This window comes from Barbus barbus (assembly GCF_936440315.1).
Source record: "Barbus barbus genome assembly, chromosome: 31".
NCBI classification, from domain to species: Eukaryota; Metazoa; Chordata; class Actinopteri; order Cypriniformes; family Cyprinidae; genus Barbus; species Barbus barbus.
Genome location: NC_136759.1, coordinates 2,162,839 through 2,181,523, shown reverse-complemented (window position 1 = coordinate 2,181,523; position 18,685 = coordinate 2,162,839). Strand labels below are relative to the sequence as shown.

Here is an 18,685-nt window from a genome sequence, read left to right as displayed (position 1 = left end):
AAATCAGATCTTCAGTTAATTTGATCAAATCAGATCACTTAAAGCTGTTCACACCAAGAACAAGAGATATAATAACTATTGTAACGATGTATTTTTCACAGCAACAGATGATCATTTATTATAAGTGCGTGCTGCAGTTATGTTGTCTGTCATTTAAATGCTCAGCTCTTTAAAGTCTGGTGGATTCTGATTGGCTGTCAATGTTTTTATTGTTCATCATCTGCAAAACCTTCTGAAAGAGATTCCAATGATATTGTTTCTGTGTCATTAAATGTTAAATAGCTGCAGTATGGACTCATCTTGGTGTGAAGAGGTCTTTAAACGGCTTGTAATGCTGTCAGCATGTAGTAATATTTTAAAGAGTTCATATTAGCTTGCTATTGAAGAATACAGATTTTTCTAATTCTGTTTTCCTCTCATTCTGTTAAACTTCCACCCAAAATCCTGCCTGTTTCTCTTCATCTTATTCCTTTACTCCGTCAGTCACTTACACACTCTTTTATACTCTGTTGTACCTGAGATGATGGCCTTTTCTCAGACTCTGAATCTGATGAATACAGATGAACTCAGGAGTCTGCTAGAGCTGCCAGGGAACTTGAGCTTGACGTTTACTATTATAACGGCTTAATTTACTCTTTCTCTGAGTTATGTGTACCTATATGTAATGAAATGACGAGTTTTGACAAAATGACACAAACACTTTTTGCAGCATCTAAATGAAAAAATGCTGTTTTGCATCAGTTTTGCTGAGAAATAAACTGGGTATCTTGGAGAAAGATTAAACATTGTTCTTTTACATGTTACCAACATTGTAACAATAGAAAATGGACTGAAAATGTTTTAACTTGCCCTTTAATGATGTTATATTTTAAAACAGTTTAACTGCTTAATTATTGTTTGCCTGGTTTTTATTTTGTTTATGTAATCTAACACACTGCGTTACCCCCAACACTGTATTTATATATATTTAAAGAAAAAACACAAGCAAGATTTGGGCAAAAGAATGTTTTAATTCACATCCTATTCTACAAGTAGTTACATTATTTACAGTATTTAAAAAAACCAACCGAACAAAATGAACAGTGAATGTGTTAATATCTGAAAACCATTTCTCAGTAATCCTTCATATAACAGAGGACAGTACGCATCTCCCTGTCTGAGAGCAGCACCCGACTGAATACATCATGGATTAGACTCTATCTGTAGTGTTTTAGAGGTAGACTACGGCTCTAGTCAGTAGTGTTGAATTAGGATTGTTAAGACAGATCAATGTAAGACTTTTCTCTCAAACTAAACTAAACTCAGCAGTCAAATCTCTGACATCGAAGGCCACAGTCACTTCAGCGTCAAACACTGCAGCCGGATCTGATTGGAGAAAATCTGCTTCAAATCTCACACATTTACAGCGGTGGCCAAAATTATTACAGCACTAGTATTTTCAGCTAAAAACTGGTTTTAAGTCAGTTATTTCTATCTTTTGCTGTAGTGTGTCAGAAGGAAACATCAGTTCTTCTAGATTTAATGGCTAAATGAATGTTTTGTAAACTGATGTTTCCTTCTGACACGCTACAGCAAAAGCTGCTGAAAATACTAGTGTTCTAATGATTTTGGGCAGCACTTTAACTCTTTGATTCCAGTGTTAGAAAGCAGTAAGCTGTATCAAATCAAACGAAGCATCATGCACATTCAGATATTTTCTCTGGAAGAGGTGAAGGGGTTGAGAAATACGTGATTCTGGGGTCCTTGCAGCGAAGCCAGTTTATCGACTTAAAAAATGAAGAAACTAACAAGCAAACAGGCAATATGAAAAACAACGTAGGGCTTTAACGGAGCAGTTTTAGTTGGCATCAGCTGAACTCGGTTATAAAAGAGTTTTGTCGCGTCAGACGAGTGAACCGGCTCTGCTCTGCGCCGGCACCATGACGGGAACGGCACCCATGCGCTCCAGCGTGGCTTGGCTCACGGCGTACGAGTGTGTGTGCTGCTGTCCGTGCGTCACGGCCGGTGTTGTGGCGGCCGGCGGGCGGAGGCTCAGCGAGCCGTTACTGCGGGCCATGATGGGCGGAGAGGGGGCGGAGTTTGTGGTGACCACCAGAGTCTTGGGCGGCGGCAGGGTGTGGCTGCCGTTAGCGTACGGAGCGTTTCCGGCGCTGAAGGTCTGCCGCGTGTCGCCGTTGTAGCGCGTGTAGGAGTTGGTGTCGTAGTTGGGTTTGGGGTTGTGCCAGTAGCGGCTGTTGTAGGTGTTGGTGGACGTCAGCGTGTCGTTCTCTGAAGACGAGGCGTCCGCTTGGAACGCTTTAACGGATGAGGATCTCTTCGGAGGGAGATCGTCCTCTCTGTGTGAAGTGGGATGGGAAGATTGCAATTCAGAGATATTCATAGATATTATATTTCCAAACTCTTTAAAACGGGGGTCATGGGAAATTTCTGGGAATATTAGAAAAGTATGTTATGCTGTGAAATATTTCTGTAAAATAAAAAGCTAACAGGGCAACATTCACAGTAGCCTAGAATTAAACAGCTGGTCTCGTCTGGCCAGAGGAGAACGCCACACCATTTCAACACTGTTTAATTCTGTAAAGCTGCTTGGACAATCTGCATTGTAAAAAGGCTATAAACAATGGTGACATCTGAAATAAGTGTTGCCTTGGCAAAGAACTGAAATAAAATATTAAACCGTCCTCCCTGTATTAGGTGGGACATTAAGATTGCTAATTTATATTCACATAAAGTTCAATAAATTCAGCATATAATTAGAATTTTAAAATGTTTTTTCCAGGCCTGTTAAGGTCATGGGAAATGTCTGGGAATATACAACTGTCGAATTCTGCTGAAAAATATTTCATCAGCCACATATGGACCTTTCATAGAGCAAATCGTTCTTGTGAGTCACTGAATTAATGAATCGTTTGATTCTGCTGATGAAAAGTCACCTGATCTCATTGGGAATCTCCTCCTCCTCGTATTTGTTCTTGTTTCTCCAGTAGAAGAGCGTGACGAGCACCAGTAAAGAGCAGATGATGAGCGCCAGAATGCCAGTGGTGATGGTTCCTGCGATCAGACCGACGTTTTGAGGCTGCGCTGTCACACAACAGAGACAGAGAGACGGCTGTGAGATCTCATGTGTCTCTTATGATGTTTAAAGAGACTGAGCTAAACCACACATTTCAATGTGATGATCGCTGTGTGATCTCCTCAAATCACTGGATGTAGCGCGCTATGATTTCCACAAAATTCCACGGATGGAGTCACGGAATCCAGTCATAAAAATGGAATTCACGTTATGATAATTCGGAGGAATACATTTCCGTTAATTAGACATGCTTTTGGATTGCTTAAATTGAATTGAATTGCGATATGTCTGTGAATAAACCACAAAATATTATTGTCAAATACACACAGAAACTTCACTACAACCCGTCAAAGAAATTCAGTTTAACTTAAAGAAACTGTGACAGAAATATATTCCTATTATACAGTAGGATATACTTCTCATTAATAAAAAATAATAATAATAATAGTTAATGATTTCTGAAGATCATGTGACACTGAAGACTGAAGTAATGATGCTGAAAATACAGATTTGTTCACAGGAATCAATTACACTTTACTATATATTCACATAGAAAACAGTTCTTTTAAATGGTAAAAATATTTCACAATTTTAGTTTTTACTGTATTTTTAATCAAATAAATGCAGCCTTGGTGAGCAGAAGAGGCTTCTTTCAAATCTATAAACAAATTGCGTTTGTTTTCCATATTGCTCTTCTGAAAGAGCTTCTTGGCACTCTGTAAGGCTAATGATGCTAAAGCTACCATCGTCTCTGTCTGTTTTCACTGGTGCTGCCTTCATGAATGATCGTGAATAAATGTGGTAGTTAAAAGTTGCAGGCATTTTTTTATTTAGTCTTAGTCTTTATCTTGAGACGAAAATGCTTAATAGTCTTAGTCACATTTTAGTCATTTGAGTCTTTCATAGGTTTAGTCGATGAAAAGTCATTGTAAAACACCACTCTTCCGTTCTGATCAGAACTTCAAACAGGTTCTCCACACTCAGTGAGGCACCCACTGAGAAACCTGATGACAGTGCTCTGGTTATTGGCCATTCTATTGTACGGAACGTGAAAATAGAGACTCCAGCCACCTTAGTCCAATGTTTACCGGGAGCCAGAGCGCCTGACATCTTGGCAAATTTAAAAGTGCTGGCTAATGCTAAACGTAAATTCAGTAAGATTGTTATCCACGTCGGCGCTAATGATGTTCGACTTCGCCAGTCGGAGATCACTAAAAATAATGTTAAAGAGGTGTTTGAACTTGCAAGTACGATGTCAGACACAGTAATATGCTCTGGCCTGCTCCCTGCTTACCAGCATGACCAGATTCATAGCAGACTGTCGTCACTCAATGGCTGGATGTCTAAGTGGTGCCCGCAGAATAGCATAGACAAGACTTTATAGACAATTGGATGAGTTTTTGGGGCAGACCTGACCTGCTGAAAAGAGATGGTGTTCATCCTTCCTGGGGTGGTGCCGCTCTTCTCTCTAGAAATATGGCACATAGTCTTAGAGTTCGTACTTGACTAACTGGGACCCAGGTCAGGAAGCAGACAGACTGGCTAAACCGACCGTCTGCTAGCCGCCTCACGTCACAGAAGTCAAGATATCACACTATAGAGACTGTGTCTGTTCCCCAAACTAGAAAATACAGAAAACGTCCAAACCAAATTAAGAGTAACAATTTAATTGATGTTCAACAAATAAAAAAATGTTTACAATACAGAGAAACAATTGATAAAGCTTGGCTTACTGAATATTAGGTCCCTTTCTTCAAAAGAACATTTGGTAAATGATAATAATCTAGATTTGCTCTGTTTGACAGAAACCTGGCTAAAACCAGATGAATACATTACTTTAAATGAGTCTACCCCCCAAGATTACTGCTATAAAATGAGCCACGTCCAAAAGGTAAAGGGGGAGGTGTTGCTACAATTTATAGCAATATTCTCAGTATTTCTCAGAGGGCATGCTTTAAGTATAACTCGTTTGAAGTTATGGTGCTGCGTATAACATTATCTAGAGCAGTGCTTCTCAAAGTCCGGACTCCGGTCCGGATCCGGACCCGGAGGGAATTCAATCCGGACCCGCTTCTATTTCATATTTCAAGAACACTAATTATATTTCCTACTTTGATAAACGCACGTTAAACTTGTAAATCATTTGTTTATTTATTCTTATTTTTTTATGTCTTTTTGGAGAAGGTCCGAAATTGCAGGCGAGATATTGAAACTTTTCCTTCATGACATTTGTTGTCATCATCACATCCAGTGAGCGTATGACGTTTGACGTAATCGGTCGACATTTCACCACTAATATTTTTATTTTTTTGTTTTGTTTTGCTATCACTTATATTATGGCAATTTGTCTTATAGCAGTGCCCAGTGTATACATTTATTTGTGGCGGCTGCTTGTCACAATATCAAAACTGACCGCTACAAATAGATTTTCCAAAAGGCTTATACTTCGTTGAATAAACTGAGCACTGCGCGTTTCAAAAATAAAATACTGTGCGGGTGTTTTTATATGAATGTATCTTTTAAAAGAACCGTCCGTTTTCTTCAGAAAAGCTTTGTCAATTTTCATTTGGTCTTTCCTGTAATGGCTGATAAAGTAGCGCTTATTTGATTACAGTCGTTACCGGGGAAACAGCTTTATATCACGCTCCAACAGCGCCTCCTGCTGGCAGAGAATCGACTTGCATTTGCTAGTCTGCGGGAAACACTGGTGTCTGTCAGCAAACATAAACAAAAAAGCATGCTTCAGAACTGTTTTGAGAAGGTGCTTAAGTTTTGAGCCATGTATTATTACTATGAATTAGGCTACTACTACTACTCTTACTATCTTGTGCCCTGCAATAACCATTTACGCAAACTCTCTTTAGGAAAAAAAGAGAAAATCGGCCCAAAAAAATCAGCATCATGTATCGGCCATAGGCTGCCCTGATTTCTAAATATCGGCATTGACCAGAGAAAAAACATTATAGGTCGACTTCTACTGCTGACACTTAAATTAATTGTTTTGCCACTTTTGCACTTATCATTAAAGTATTTTGAATGCAAAGGGAACCTTTTTTTTATTTTATTTTTTTAGTGTTTATTTGTTATATGTTATGTATGTTTATTAAAAACACGTTTTGTAATAACCAATTGTTCCGGACCTTTGACACTGATGAAAATTCAGATTTGGACCTTTGAATGTAGACTTTGAGAACCCCTGTTCTAGAGAAACACGTGTTAGTGATAAATCCCCTGTGATGTTTGTACTGACTACTGTATACAGGCCACCACACAGACTTATTAAAGAATTTGCTGATTTTCTATCTGAGTTAGTACTGGCTGCAGATAAAGTCTTAATTGTTGGCGATTTTAATATCCACGTCGATAATGAAAAAGATGCATTAGGATCAGCATTCATAGACATTCTGAACTCTATTGGGGCTAGACAACACGTTTAAGGACCTACTCATTGTCGAAATCATACTCTAGATTTAATGCTGTCACATGGAGTTGATGTTAGTGGTGTTGAAATTCTGCAGCAAAGCGATAATATCGCAGATCATTATCTAGTCTTGTGTGACGAGCGTCCCGAGCCCTCATCAGCGTTGCCCTGGAAACGCACCAGGAACACCTGGCCCTGCTCATCAAGGCAGAAGCGGCCGCACCTGTTCCTCCTTAGCCCGCGGCCAGATAAGCCGCGTGAGGCTGGGAGTCGAGGAGAAACCTCTCCAGATGGAAGAAGCGCTAACCAACACTGTCTCTACTCTCTGTTGCAGAAACGAGCGTCTGAGCGACCCAGCCTGCACCTCGCACCACGCCGGTCCACCACGCCAAGGAAGAGCACCGAGAGCACCCCAGCACGCACACTCACCTTCCACCGCTTCTTCACTGAATAAATCCACCCTCCGGGGTATTTATCCGAGCTCTCCTTGTCGTGTGATTCTTCCACCCCGCTACACTGGTGGAGAATGCGGGCATAAAACGTGGAAGTTTCACACCGGCAAGTGATCTCCGCTCATCTCACTCATCTTTTTTTCTCCTGTTTGTGTTTGCTAGGCAGCCACTCCTCCCCAGAGCATGGAGAATTTACTCCGGCAACTTACTGAGGTCAGCCTGCGCCAACAGCAGATCGTGGAACATCTCGCCAGCCGGCAGGGCCAGGCTGACCAAGAGCTCGCCGAACTTCGCGCGGCCGCCCGCCCGCCAGCGCGTTCTGCTACCTGAGCCACGGAAACAAGCCATGCAACTCATCCCAAAAATGATGGCGCAGGATGATGTGGAGGCTTTCCTCCACTTATTTGAGACCACGGCCAGGTCTGAACGGTGGGACCCGGACGAGTGGGCGAGCGCGCTGGCACCTCTCCTCACCGGGGAAGCCCAACGTGCGTTCTTCAGTCTCCCTGTCGAGCACGCGACCGACTATGAGGAAGTCAAACAGGAAATCCTGGCCCGAGTGGGACTTTCGCCGGTATGTGCGGCGCAACAGTTCCATGACTGGGTCTACCAGCCCCGACGATCGGCTCGGATCCAAGCAGCAGAGCTCACGCGGCTCGCCCACCACTGGCTCATGGAGGGGGCCCCAACGGCGGCCCAGGTAGCAGAGCGCGTCATCGTCGATCGCCTCCTGCGTGCCTTGCCCCGAGCGTTCCGTCAGGCGGTAGGAATGCGGAACCCCACCACCACGTTGGAGCTTGTGGAGGCGATCGAGCTGGCAGAGGCGGCCCAATGCCGCGACGGCGGGGAGCGAGTGCTGCCTTTTCCCCGGAGGGTGGTCCAGGAGCAGCGTGCGTCGGAGGGCACCTTGCGACCAATAGGCAGAGCGGCAGCCCCAGAACCACCTGACGAATCCATGCCCACGGCTCCGTCTTCCCCTAAGGCTCGACCTTGGCTGACAGCCTGTCAGCCCAAAAGGGGGCCGCCGCGGTCGGCGATCTGGACCTCGTCGCCGCCCCGTTCTCCTCGCCACCGACAGTGGGAGAGAAGGTGAGTCCCCCTCCCAAAGTTCTAACCTGTTTTTTGATGTGTACCAGCAGGTCGTTGGAGGGGGCTCATTTGGGCAGACCCAACGCGAGGACGAGCGGCTTAAACATTGTTGGGACCAGGTCCGCGTGCTAGAAGGGAAAGACTGTCAGCCAAAGCCGCATCCTCTGCCACACTTTATTGTGGAGAACGGTCTGCTCTATTGTGTCGCCGAGCGGAGGGGGGAGGAAAAGAAACTTCTCGTGGTGCCACGCTCCAAGACCGAAGCCGTCCTCCAGTTAGCCCATGCCCACCCCACAGCGGGTCACCTTGGGGCACAAAACACCACGCAACGGATACGGGACCGTTTTCACTGGCCGGGCCTGGAGGCCGAAGTCAAACGCTTCTGCCAAGCGTGTGCCGTCTGCCAGAAGACGACCCCCAGGAAACCTCCCCCCTCGCCGCTCATCCCCCTGCCCATCATAGAGGTGCCCTTTGAGCGCATCGGGATGGATCTGGTGGGGCCGTTGCCCAAGTCGGCCCGGGGCCATGAGCACATACTGGTAATCGTCGATTATGCCACCCGCTACCCGGAAGCCGTCCCCCTGAGGAAGGCTACGGCGAAGAATATTGCTCAAGAGCTCTTCCTTCTTTTCAGCCGGGTCGGCCTACCAGCCGAGATCCTGACCGACCAGGGAACCCCGTTCATGTCCCGGCTAATGGCTGACCTATGCCGCCTGCTCCGGGTAAAGCAGCTGCGGACTTTCGTGTACCACCCCCAGACGGACGGACTCGTCGAGCGATTCAATCAGACCCTCAAACAGATGCTGAGGAGAGTGGCCGCCGAGGACCGACGAGATTGGGATCTGATGTTGCCCTATGTCCTCTTTGGTATACGCGAAGTCCCGCAAGCTTCCACCGGCTTTACACCGTTTGAGCTCCTTTTCGGCAGACAGCCCCGCGGATTGTTAGACGTGGCCAAGGAAGCATGGGAACACCAGCAGCCCACCCCGCACCGCTCCCTTGTCGAGCACGTCACAGAGATGCGGCAACGCATCGACCGGGTCATGCCATTAGTCCGAGAGCATATGGCCAAAGCCCAACAGGCCCAGCGGCGGCATTACAACCGGCCAGCTCAGCCCCGCGAGTTTCAGACAGGCGACCGGGTAATGGTGCTGGTTCCGACTTCGGCCTGCAAGTTCTTGGCTACCTGGAAAGGGCCCTACACGGTGGTGGAACGAGTGGGGCCCGTCACGTATAAGGTGCGACAGCCCGGGAGACGCCACCCCGAACAGTTATACCACGTCAACCTCCTGAAGAAGTGGGTCGGCACCCCGGCACAAACGGTGGCCCTCGCCGCCATGGAACCAGCACCCGTGGACACCAACCCGGACCTCTCAGCGTCTCAGAAGGCTGAGCTTCGGCACCTGGTCGGTCAGTTCCCGGATGTGTTCTCCCCGGTGCCAGGACACACCCACCTCCTGCAACACGACATCAGGACACCACCAGGAGTCGTGGTTAAGCAACGGCCCTACCGGATCCCTGAGGCTCATCGGCAGGCTATTGAGGAAGAGGTCCAGCACATTCTGAAGTTAGGGGTGATTGAGCCGTCACACAGCCCGTGGTCCAGTCCCATTGTCCTGGTTCCAAAACCGGACGGCACCCTCCGCTTCTGCAACGACTTTCGTCGCCTCAACGAAGCCTCAGAATTCGACGGCTACCCAATGCCCCGGGTGGATGAACTTCTGGACCGTCTCGGGAGGGCCCGATATATCTCCACCCTAGACCTCACCAAGGGCTACTGGCAGGTGCCCTTGACGGAAGCCGCCAAGCCTAAGACCGCGTTCTCCACCCCTAGCGGCCACTGGCAATATCGGGTCCTTCCCTTCGGCCTGCACGGGGCTCCATCTACGTTCCAGAGGCTAATGGACATCCTCCTTCGGCCGCACCAGCAATACGCGGCTGCTTACCTCGACGACGTAGTCATCCACTCGGAGCGTTGGGAGGACCACCTGGACCGTCTGCGGAGGGTGCTGACGGACCTACGGCGGGCTGGGCTCACCGCCAACCCTGCTAAGTGCCTGGGATACCAAGTTGGACGGGGCCTCATACGGCCTCAAGAGAAGAAGGTAGAGGCCGTCCGGGCCGCCCCGAGGCCCAGCACGAAGTCCCAGGTACGAGCGTTTTTGGGATTGGCGGGGTATTATAGATGCTTCATCCCTAACTTCTCCTCTCTAGCCGCCCCCTTGACAGACCTGACCAGGAAGGGGCAGCCAGAGCGCGTCAAATGGGGACCCGAGGAGGAGAAGGCGTTCCGGAGGATTCAGCAAGCCCTGACGGAAAAACCGGTCTTGCGCGCCCCGGACTTCGGCTGCCCCTTCCTGCTGCAGACGGACTCGTCCGAGACAGGGTTGGGAGCCTTTCCTGTCGCAAGTCCAGGATGGTGAGGAACACCCTGTCTTATTTATCAGCAGAAAGCTTACATCAGCCGAAAGAAACTACGCAACGGTCGAAAAAGAGGCTCTGGCTATCAAGTGGTCAGTCCTGGAGCTGCGCTATTACCTGCTGGGACGGAGGTTCACCCTCTACACGGACCACGCGCCGCTCTAGTGGATGGCGAGAGCCAAAGACAACAACGCCCGAGTGTCACGGTGGTTCCTCGCGCTCCAGGACTTCTGCTTTGATGTCCGCCACCGAGCCGGAGCCTCCAACGCCAATGCTGATGGACTTTCACGGATCTGGTCAGCTTATGCAGGTCTGTCAGGGGTCACTTCCCCCCCACCCCCTCTATCCCCCTTACTAACACCGTTTGTTTCCGCCAGGACCAGGACAACGCTTAGGGGGGGGGAGTGTGACGAGCGTCCCGAGCCCTCATCAGCGTTGCCCTGGAAACGCACCAGGAACACCTGGCCCTGCTCATCAAGGCTGAAGCGGCCGCACCTGTTCCTCCTTAGCCCGCGGCCAGATAAGCCGCGTGAGGCTGGGAGTCGAGGAGAAACCTCTCCAGATGGAAGAAGCGCTAACCAACACTGTCTCTACTCTCTGTTGCAGAAACGAGCGTCTGAGCGACCCAGCCTGCACCTCGCACCACGCCGGTCCACCACGCCAAGGAAGAGCACAGAGAGCACCCCAGCACGCACACTCACCTTCCACCGCTTCTTCACTGAATAAATCCACCCTCCGGGGTATTTATCCGAGCTCTCCTTGTCGTGTGATTCTTCCACCCCGCTACACTTGTGTAAACTCCATATAGCTAAAACTGTAAATTCTACTCCTTGTTACAAGTATGAACCATCACTTCTACCACAAAAGACTGCTTTGTAAGTAATCTTCCTGATTTATCTCAATTCCTCAGCATATCCAACAGCACAGAAAAACTTGATGTAACAGAACTTTCTCTTTTCTAGCGCTTTAGATACAGTTGCTCCTTTACGCTTAAGGAAGATCAAAGAAAACAGTCAGACTCCGTGGTATAATGAGCACATTCGCACCCTAAAGAGAGCAGCCCGGAAAATGGAGCGCAGCTGGAGGAAAACAAAACTAGAGGTATTTTGTATAGCTTGGCGGGAAAGTACCCTATCCTACAGAAAAGCATTAAAAACTGCTAGATCTGATTACTTTTCGTCTCTTCTAGAAGAAAACAAACATAAACCCCGGTATTTATTCAATACAGTCACTAAATTAACGAAAAATAAAGCATCAACAGGTGTTGGCATTTCCCAAAAGCACAGCAGTAATGATTTTATGAACTACTTTACTTCCAAGATTGATTCTATCAGAGATAAAATTGTAACCATGCAGCCGTCAGCTACAATATCGCATCAGATGCACTATAGATCCCCCGAGGAACAATTCCACTCATTCTCTACTATAGGAGAGGAAGAATTGTATAAACTTGTTAAATCATCTAAACCAACAACATGTATGTTAGACCCTACTCCATCTAAACTACTAAAAGAGCTGCTTCCAGAAGTCATAGATCCTCTTTTGGCTATTATTAATTCATCACTGTCATTAGTATCCTGAACTTATAAATAAAGGTGACTTGACTTGTAATAGTAGCTCACAGCTAAAGAGATCTGTTCTTTTTTCTTTACATTTTTTGGTTTCATCTACTATTATACTAAAGACTTTCCTTTACTTCTCTTATTATTTCACTTTGCACCATCTCAGCTAAACCCTTAAGAACTTCATTCTGGATTTGGTGGCTTACGTACTTAACATTTCCACATGCATTCATCCTTTTCTCAAGGAGAGGGTCATGCTTTGCTATTTCTTCTAAGATTGTCAAAAAATTACTCGAAAGACTCTCGATGACCTCTCTGTGCTGTATTTTGAGTGGCAGTTAACAGCAGCACATCGGCAATTGTTTTAATGTAAACACAGTTTTCCTCCATTTTCTTTTTCCGTTCCTCATTAATGAGATCCAACATTGATAAGTTGCTGTTCATAGCCGTTTTATGCTGATTCCAAGCATACATAGCATTGACATGATGCTCTGCCTTTGAATGGAGCTTAAACCCAGAATCTTTAAGCAATGCCTTTTTCCAGCTGGACAATCCTGAATGGGATGTGAAGGCAGATTCAGGTGCATTGGGCAAAGAAAACGGCCTACAGGCAAAACAACAAGCTGAATCTTGACTTAGAGAATATTCAAGCCCTGGATTGTCCTTATACCAGGAGCTGTTAAAAGCCCTTTTCCTACCATAATATTTTCAAACATGGCTTTTCACGACCCTCTTCTCTGGATCTTGAGATGTCTGAAATGCTAAATAAGTAATATTATAATAAAATAATAGAATGTAATTCGTCATTATCTTGAAACCATTCTCTCATCCTCAACTTAAAAATTTGCGACTGGTTTCAAGTAAACAAAATGCATTATTTCTGAATATATTATCGTATACAGCATGCAAAGAGTGCTCCCTTTAAATTTATTAAAAACTGTCACTCATTCATCACGATCTCACAAAGTTCCCTTTTAACCAATGAATGTGACACACAATAAAACCTTTTTTTAATGAAGTTATGAGTGCGTGGAGTCCAACCTAAACACTTCTGATTGGTCATTGCGTTGTAGAAATCAACACACCTGTCTGTGATTGGCTACTTGCTCCCCTCTGCGAAAATGCATTGTAAAATCATTATATAAATAAATCATTGTGTCAAAGCAACTGCACAATATCAAAATAGGAAAATAGTGTGTCAATAATGTAAAATGACAAGATTAAACACTAAATTTTCAGTTAAAGGCATTTCATTATTGAATTCAGTGCATCACCCAGCTCAGTTCAGTTCTAATAGTCTCTAATAGTGCAATCAAGTCGACCATATCCCTGGAAATTAAGTGTCCCCAACTAACCATATATATTATTATTATTATTTTTGTGTGTGAAAAAAAACTTTATTAACAGTATAAGTAAACCTCAAGAAACATATTAAAATAATTAAAAAATCCATGTCATGACCCATTTTTGCATTGTAAGGGTTTGGGGTTTTATTGTTAATATTGTGGTGGCTCCTGCCAGTGTTATGAGGAATCATTCTCAGTCTTATCAGAGACAATAAAACCGAGAGACCTGCAGTGAATCTCCCGAATCGTTGTTCGTTCCTTCTTAAATACAGTTTTTTCCCCTAAGGCGTGTTCTATACATTTCCTATAGTGTTATTGTTTCTAAAAAACAGTCTCCATCTGTTTCCTAGAGCAGACAATAGCCCCTCTGTATGTTACGTTAAAGGAAGAGAAATGACTTTGTCAAAACAGGATGTGCAGCTTTACTTTAAACCATACGTCTGCACGTTCCATTCTTCTGCAGACCTCTACACATGCAGGCAGATACAATTTTATAATAGTAGAATAACTTGATACATAAATGGCTATATTCACATTGATTACACTTGATTAATTTAAATTTTGATTAATAAAACTCTTCGTCATTATTTGTGTATTTTCATTGTTCTCTTGTGTTTTATGCAAGAGTTTATAGCAGTGTATTTTAAAGGGGTCATATGATGCTATTTTAAAGAACATTATTTTGTGTATTTGGTGTAACCGTGTAGGCGTTTTAGGAGGGCATGGTTGAGTTGTAACTTTGATAAAGAATATCTCTTTGGTTTTGAGACTTTAGTCTTTGCAACTTCAGGGAGCTTATCTATGTACAACCAGCTTGTAACACTCCAAAGAGAAAGGAAAACTTGAAATCGCATCATATAACCCCTTTAACATTTCAATGCAAGTTCATTTTGAATATAATTAGTTAAGATTTGACCTGAAGAAATCCTGATGTTCCTGTCTGACTTGTTTAAACAGACTCCTCCCTCTTACAGCTCTTACCAGGAAGAGACTGACGTGTTATTCCTGCTTTCTGTCACACTGACTCTCTTCTCTTCTGACAAAAGCAATAAAGAATCAGCCATCAGTGAAGAACCAAGAAGAACTCTTTACAGAAGGATCTTTGTGAAGTTTGTTTCTGAATAGATACTAGATCTTTGTGATTCTGGTGGTGATTTATTTTTAAAACGTTCGTTCAGAAAGTGAAAGTAAAGTTTAGATCGCTGGAGCTCAAAGACTGAAAATGGCTTCTCTATCTGAAGATGATATTTCTTGTCCTGTATGTCAGGAAATCTTCAAGAATCCTGTTCTTCTGTCATGTAGTCACAGTGTCTGTAAAGAGTGTCTTCAACAGTTCTGGAGAACCAAGAGAACTCAGGAGTGTCCCGTCTGCAGGAGAAGATCCTCAAGAGATGATCCTCCTCTTAATCTTGTGTTAAGAAACTTGTGTGAGTCGTTCCTGAAGGAGAGAAATGAGAGGCGTTCATCAGGATCTGAGGAGATCTGCTGTTTACACAGAGAGAAACTCAAACTCTTCTGTCTGGAGGACAAACAGCCGGTGTGTTTAGTGTGTATGAATTCACAGAAACACGACAATCATAAATTCAGACCCATTGATGAAGTAGTTTCATCATATAAGGTAAGAGAAACGGCTTTTAGCCAACTTCATGTTGTTATAAAAGTCCTGTTTAAGTGTTGATTTGATTGATCAGAGCTGGTTGTGTTTAGTCCAGCTGAACTCCATTATCAATAAAGTTTCATAGATTTGGGGAATTAATAACTACGGGGCAAATAGATTTTCACACAGGCCCAGTTGCTATTGGATAACTTTTCTTGCTTTAATAAATAACATTGTCATGTACAAACTGTGCTTTGTGTTCACTCTGGTTGCCTTTGTTTTAATTTCTGAATTAATTTAGGATATGTTCACAAAAACAGAAGAAATCTGCATGGGCGCAAATACTTTTGCACTGCATTATATGATCATATCACTGGATTGTTTTATCATCTTATGAATTTTAATTTTGTTTAATTCTAGGAGGAGCTCAATACATCACTGAAATCATTACAGGAGAAACTTCAACACAATGAAGAAATGAAAGGAGAGTTTGAGAAAACAGTTCAACACATCAAGGTGAGGAAACAGAATCCAGATGTTAATGTCAAGCTCGTTCCAAGACCACAACATAAAGAGGGAGACAGACAATGAAATAGGATTTAAATCATTTGTAATTTATTGGGAAAAGAAATGAAGCAATAAAAAATAAACAATGTTCTTTATCTAGGGCAGTGGTTTTCAAAGCTGTCCTGCAAGCACCCCTGCACAACTCATTCATGTCTCCCTCGTCAGACACAACCAATTCAGGTCTATCAGTCTCTAATAACGAGCTAATGAGTTGAATCAGGTGTGTTGAATCAGTTGAAACATTTTTCTAATTTACAGTAGATCTCTATCTTTAAGCCGTTTCAGGTGTGTCTGATGAGGGAGACATACACAATGCTTCCTGACACTTCTCTGACCACACAAATGGCGCTTTGGTACTATCGATCTATTTTGGTACCCCACATAAACTTTCGGTCATGCCCAACATTTGTCTAATTTACAGTAGATCTCTATCTTTAAGCCGTTTCAAGCCACAGGCTTTTTAAACCTTGATGTCAAAATCCAGCATTTTTCCAAAAATCCCTGGCGCCTAAAGGGTTAAGACGTCCTTCTACAGTTGCTTGAGAAGAACCATTCACACCCTCCTCAACCTCCTCACTGATAGAACCAGGAGACTCCAAGCTCTGATTTACAGCACATGAAGTACAATCAGACAGAATAACCAGCAGTAATAGTAGCAGTGGAGATCACTGTAGCTGTAGGATCACTATAGACAGTTATGATCTGATATATTTAATATAATGGACTCCAGCTGATTATTTGTGTAAATGAGGATCATCAATCTGCTTCTGGATCCGTTATATGTCGGTCTCTGAGTTTCTCTCAGATCTGAATGATGTGATTGTGTTGATGTGTGTCGATGGAGACGATTGAAGTGAATGTGGTTTGATTTCAGTCTCAAGCCGAGCACACAGAGCGTCAGATTAAACAGCAGTTTAAGAAGCTTCATCAGTTTCTCAGAGATGAAGAAGAAGCTACAATGACTGCACTGAGGGAGGAAGAGGAGCAGAAGAAGCAGATGATGAAGGAGAAGCTGGAGGAGATGAACAGACACATCTCAGCTCTTTCACACACAATCAAAGACATGGAGGAGATGATGAAAGCCAGTGATGTCTGCTTTCTGAAGGTCTGATTTCAGATGATTGATTGATTGATTGATTGATTTACTGATTGATTGATTGATTGATTTACTGATTGATTGATTGATTGATTGATTGATTGATTGATTGATTGATTGATTGATTGATTGATTTATTGATTTATTTATTGATTGATTGATTGATTGATTGATTGATTGAGTTGTTGATGATCAATGGTGTGTTTGTTCTGCAGGAGTTTCCAGTCTCAATGAAAAGGTGAGTGATCTGCTGGTGTCTCTGGTCTCTCTGCTTCTGATCCAAAGCCACTGCAGTTCTGATCCTGAATGTTCTTCCAGAGTCCAGATCTCATCACAGCCGGATCCACAGATGCCTTCTGGAGCTTTGATTCATGTGCCACGTTACTTGGGCAACCTGCCCTTCAGAGTCTGGAAGAAGATGCAGGACATCGTCCAGAACAGTGAGTCTGACTGCAGAAGTTTCTGATTGAACTTTCAGTATTGATAAATCACACAGAGAATGACTGACAGTGATGAGAGGAACATGTCTGATGTGTTTGATTAAAATTCATAATCATCTGTGTTGGGTTCACTCTTGATCATTATATGAAGATCAGAATAACAGCATCTGTTGATTGTGTCTCATCAGCTCCTGTGATTCCGGATCCAAACACGGCTGATCCACGTCTCCTTCTGTCTGATGATCTGACCAGTGTGAGATACAGCGATGATGATCAACCTGTTCAGGTCAACCTGTTCCTGATAATCCAGAGAGATTTGACCGGTATCGCTGTGTTCTGGGTTCAGAGGGTTTTAACTCAGGAACACACTGCTGGGATGTGGAGGTTAAACAGAGTTCAGTCTGGAGTCTTGGAGTAACTACAGCATCAAACCAGAGGAAGGGACAGGGTTTCTATAACACTGGTGTCTGGTTTGTGTGGTATAGTCCGTTAGGATGGTCTCCAGGTTCTGGTTTTGGTGTTAAACAGCAGCTTGATCGTGTGAGAGTGAATCTGGACTATGACAGAGGAACGGTGTCATTCTCTGATCCTGTAACTAACACACATCTACACACATTCACAACCTCCTTCACTCACACACTCTTCCCTTTCTTCAGTTGTTGTTATTCCTCTCTGAGGATCTTATCGATCAATAGTCAGTAATCTGTAGATCTGGATCTTCCTGCTTTCATCTTTCATCATGTTTCAATATTCAACACATTTTCAGAGTTTGTTGTAAATGAATAATTGTTTATTTCAGTTCTAGAGATTAAATGATGGTTTGTTTATTGAAGTAAATGGATGTAAAAGGTTCTGATCCACAACAATGTAGAATGAAATATTAATATTTAGTCTAGAAATACTTGATTCAGCTGTTTATGAATCTGATTCTCAGATCAAATGATCAGATGAGACTCACTGAAATCTCTGACAAAGTCTGAAGCAGTTTCACAACAAATATTAATAATCTCTTGTATAAACTAACAATGTGTCATTTTCAGATTGAAACTAAGTTTGTCGTGATAATTAGGATTTAAATTGTGCTAAAACCCTGATTTTTTGTTTCTCCAGCAAAATAGTCAAGATCTTTATATAATAGAGATTGATTCAAAGCAGCTTTACATTAATAAACAGGAAAATAAATTCTTAAATTATGAACAAATAAATTGAGTTTTAATGTCAGATATAAAGCAGATCTACAGAAGATAATATATGGTGTCATTATTCAGATGAATTTAAACAGCTTTTAAATTCACTCCACAATACAATAGCAAAATATATAAATATGTATAGTATTTTTATGTTGCATTAATCCGTGTCTAGCACAGCTTCCTGAGGAAAGGCAACCCGTTCATCAATCTGGTATAAATAACACGGCTTTACACTTTCCAATAGCGTATAATGCATACGCCAAAAGCCAATTTTGCGCGCATAAGATCCTCCAATCCTTCCCATGATCTTCAGTGGAGAGCAGATGCTCCAAACACCACGCGCAGCTTCAGCGGAAGTGACGTCACCAGCGAGGCTCACCTGACGCGCGCGCACCTGCAAACAGGTAAGGGTATCAGTCTTTTCCTTTTTA

At 43.7% G+C, this 18,685-nt stretch overlaps 1 pseudogene across 1 annotated transcript; it reads left to right on the top strand.

Annotated features, from left to right (window-relative positions):
* Positions 1-14,334: 14,334 nt before the first annotated feature.
* On the top strand, positions 14,335-18,303 carry LOC306851793 (E3 ubiquitin-protein ligase TRIM35-like; annotated as a pseudogene). Its single transcript, XR_013786037.1, has 6 exons — positions 14,335-14,982; positions 15,382-15,477; positions 16,403-16,633; positions 16,840-16,862; positions 16,943-17,064; positions 17,253-18,303. The product of XR_013786037.1 is annotated as an E3 ubiquitin-protein ligase TRIM35-like (transcript).
* Positions 18,304-18,685: the final 382 nt, after the last annotated feature.